General features: G+C 41.3%; 1 protein-coding gene across 1 annotated transcript in view; it reads right to left on the reverse strand.

Annotated features, from left to right (window-relative positions):
- FAM200B (family with sequence similarity 200 member B) overlaps positions 1-4,065 on the reverse strand; it is an 11,499-nt gene extending 7,434 nt beyond the window's left edge. Inside the window, exon 1 of the mRNA XM_024119492.2 lies at positions 3,938-4,065. The gene's annotated coding sequence lies outside the window, so the exon portion shown is untranslated. The remainder of the gene's footprint in view (positions 1-3,937) is intronic.
- Between the last annotated feature and the right edge of the window lie 325 nt (positions 4,066-4,390).

Raw genomic sequence — 4,390 nt, forward strand, 5'->3', positions numbered from 1 at the left:
CACGGGCCCAGCCGCTCCGCGGCATGTGGGATCCTCCCAGACCGGGGCGCGAACCCGGCTCCCCTGCATCGGCAGGCGGACGCGCAACCACTGCGCCACCAGGGAAGCCCCTACAAGTACATTTTTAAAGAGGATCCCAGCAAAGTTTGTGTATCCTTTTGTTGCTGGAGCTTGTCAATATTGTGGGCACAGATTATGCTTTATAGATAAAGCATAGATGCTCAACTTTTTTGTTTTTGCAATGGTGCCAGCTTTTGATAACGTAACTCACACACGCTGACAGACTTCAAATAATGCCAAAGGGACTGCTCTAGGATTTGTGTTGTGATGGCTTACTCTGGTACTGAGTTATTCTGTTGATGTCTCTGATATGAACTGCCAATAAATAGAACCAAGTCAGAACTGAGGGGTAAAGGTGGCTGGTGAGATGGGTTACACAATTTAGTATAATTCAGTGAGAAAGAGTGACGTGGGGAGCTGTTAAGATAAGACTATTTGGTCAGTTTGGCATTGGACAAATAATCTTGAATTTAGGAGCAGATATTTATATGAGACTAAAAGCTTTAAAGGGCATTCTAGAACAATGTTGTTGGAATGCAGCTTCAGGAATGTGCCAGGAAGGTGGCAGCAGGAGCCATCTGAGAAAACTTTGCTATAGGGAGTAGGGTTAAGTTGTAATATGCAAGAGATCAAAATGTATAACCTTGTCTCTAGGCTAGCAGTCTCTTGGCATAGTTTTCCGTGTTTAGTAATATAAAGCATTGGTGTCAATAGGAAGACCTACAAATAGGCGCAAAGGTCAGGGTTTATTAGGATGGTGGCATTTTTAGGTGTTGGTTGCCTTAGGAGGGGCTTGAAAATATCAACTTGATTAGTTATTATATTATGAACGCTTTAACTAGGACAAGTTGCTAGAGATCTAATGTATATGGTATCTGATTATACTTAAAAAAGAGTACATATGGGGGAATTCAGGGTCTGGTCTGAGAAACAGGCAAAGCTTTTCTTTGGAGGTCTTATGTCCTGTCTGCCAAGGTAGTTAGTAGGACTAAAGAGTTTATGGCAGACGTCTATTGGATGTCACAGCATGGTGGACAGCATCAATATATTAAATCAGAACTAAACTGCTGAAAAAGCAACTGCATCTAAATCTCTCTGATGAATAAGAAGAGTTGGAGAGCAATTCACAACAGCCTTGAAGCAATCTGACTCAGATATATAACTGCCCTTAACAGCTGAAAGAGAACATTTATTGATTCTTCCTGTCATACTGAAGGATGCTCACTTGTTTTTAATGTTCCTTCCCTCCACATGAATTTCAAACCACTACAATTTTATCCTGTATGCCACCTCTCCCCAGATATTTTATAGACATTTACCTCATACAGTTAAAGAAAAACAGTGTTAAAACCTTCTTCAAAGTCTTTTGTTTGCCCTCTCTTTTCTTTATCTATGTCTCTGAAAGTTGCCTTAATGGCAAGTCACAGGAATTTGGAGGGACAGGTCCAACCTGAGGGTTTTGGTCTAACCGTAAGTTTTGGAACTCAAACAGAGATATTCTCAATTAGAACTCAATGTAAATCAGAGCATATACATACGTTAACATGAATAACTGCATATGTGATTCCATAACCCAGATGGGTTCTGCTGGGACAGGTCCTTTCTGGCCAAAACTTCAAAAATCTACAGATGTGTGCACTGATGCTTAAGATGTGTGTGTTGAGGCTGACTGTTGTGGATATATAACCACATTTCACAGCAATAATGCTCTTTAATTGGGTGTGCATCTATCTTAGCCATTCTTTAGGAGAGAATTTCAATTAAGGTGACCAAATACTTGTAGCTGAAAGTTTCTTATATACCAAGGTGCAATAATAATGACCTGTTCCTAGAACAGTGTTTGTTGTAATGGTAGGTACTCAGTAAATGTATTTGAAAGATTAAATGAGAGAATGACACCTGTAGCAAACTGTACCATGTACACTGTTTTTATTAATCAATGAAAAATAAGTTACCAAACTATATTTGAACAATTTGGTAATATGTAAGACAAAGGTTAGTAAGACCTATTCTTTAAAATTGGATCAACGATATTCTATTTCAAAATAAACTGCTTATAATGTTAGATAGTAGAAACAATGGTCTTATAAAAACATAAATGTAAACTATATTCAGATTTATCTTATAAAGCCTAACACTTAAATCTACCTGAAAATAAGAAACACATTAAAAAAACTAATATCTCATTTATATTACAATAAGTAATTATTCTTTTAGACAAAAACAATTGTCTTTAAATCATTCTGTTCTTTTATATTTGTACTATTCTCATTTCAATCCAGTTCTCTGTGGGAGTTCATAATCGGCTATGCTTCAGACTGTTATATCCAAAAAGTATTCTTAAAGGGCTTACTCTCTCTCCTCAAGCAGACAATTCACCTACAATAATAGCAGACATAGTATATTAGGGTATAGACCTGATAGATGTGGGGATGAAAGCATGGGGAAGTCCTTTTCTAACTGAAAGAGGATGCAAGGTAATAGCTAAATGGGAGTCAGAAGCAGAAAATGTTGCAAGCTTGACAGAAGAAGGTATGAAATAGTTGTTTACAAAAGTGGTGCTACGAATGGACTAGGAAAATGTGTTAGGATTTTAAGCAGGTCTGCATGATTGCCTTACATGCTTATTGCAATGATCATTATTGCTATGATGCTTGATAGGTGTGGTCTTTAGTTCCCTGCCATGAATTTTTACCTCTTAGACATATTTCCATGGTGCTGAGTATTATCTTCTAAAAATAAAGCTCTGATCAGTTTCCTCATAATTCAAAAACCTCTTTTGGCTCTGAGCTAGTGTAATCTCCTCAGGATAATGTCGTTTAAATCTAAGCCTCATCCTATCTCTCTAGGTTTCTCCTTCATCCCATATCTCCATACTATTCTACACTTTAAGCTCTAAGACTATGGGAGTTCTTGAAATACCTCATGCACTTTTCATGTTTCTGTTTTCGTTCTGGCGGGTATTCCCCTTGCCTTAAGTCACTTGAAATCCTATTCATTCTTCATGATTTAGCTCAAATGCTACAGCATTCATCCAATCAACTAACATGTAAGTATTTACAATGTGCCAGGTCCTGGGATACAAAGCAAGAAAATGGATACTGATATATTCATATAAGGGAACACCTGTTCAGCTGTTACAAGGAATGAACTAGACATGACACTGACAAATCTTACATTAAGTTAAAGAAAGCTGCCAAAGGATATACACATTTCTGATTGTTAAAACTATGCAAAACAGCACTATATGTAATCAAAAATTAAAAGGGTGGTTACCTTGGTCAAGAGGGAACATAACGGGATTGGGTGGAGCAGACAAAGGACTTCAGTTATATAATAACTATTTCTCCAGTTGGGTGTCAAGTACATATGTATTAGTTATAGCTTTATTTCTACTTTTTGTCTGTCTAAAGATATTCTATTTTGAAAAGGGATGGTTAAAGCTTGATTCCTTCCTGAAGGCACTGCAAACCTGTCCCATAACCAGTAACTTAAAATTACCTTCTTTCTGTCTCTGGTATTCTCCTTTGTTACCTGTATTGCTATGGTGCACACATCAGTAATACTTAGGCCTTAAGAGTAGGAACTTGCAGGTACAAGCTTTAAGTAGATTAGAATGTAACCCTCTTCCCAGGAGACTCCCGTTTGCTCCAGTTCTCTAGGGACCTAACTAGGCCTAAGAACCTCAGCCTGACCCCTTCAGCTGACCCGAGAACATCTTCCCTCGGATCCCGGATCGCTGACCCCTTCCCCCGGTAGACGTCCATTCGCCCCCTGAGCAAAAGCAAAACGTGCCTCCCGCCAACGAACCCCGGAATGTCTCCCTTTAGCGGACTCCGGACCACTCCCACCAGAGGCTGCCTTTCTTCCTTCTCACCTCCAGCCGACCGCCGCGAGCCTCGCGCCTCGCCTGCCGACCCGCGGTGCGCCTCGCCCCCCATTCTCTACACAACACCACTTCCAATCTAACCTCAACACTCACAGAAATCACACTTCCAGCCGGAAAAGGGCTGGCTCGGCCCTCTGCGCATGCGCGGAGCTAAGAGTCGCCCCTGCCCTCGCGGTCGTCTCGCGATATTGCCTTTCCCCGCGGGAGTTATTTGAGCTTTCTGGCGGTAACCACGCCCTCGTCTGTCCGCGGCCGGCTGACCGGAGTCTGAATTTTGTCTGCTGAAAATCTGGCCGTGATCAGTTGAGCCAGATACAGCCGAGAGCGGACAGATTCGTCCCGGCCGGGTTCTGGCTCCGTGGGGACCAAGAGGCTCTTGCCGATTAAGGAGGCCTTCCAGCTGGCGCCGCAGCCGCATCAGAACCAGGCGAAGCTGCTGGT

This window comes from Physeter macrocephalus, chromosome 7 (genome assembly GCF_002837175.3).
Source record: "Physeter macrocephalus isolate SW-GA chromosome 7, ASM283717v5, whole genome shotgun sequence".
Taxonomy (NCBI): domain Eukaryota; kingdom Metazoa; phylum Chordata; class Mammalia; order Artiodactyla; family Physeteridae; genus Physeter; species Physeter macrocephalus.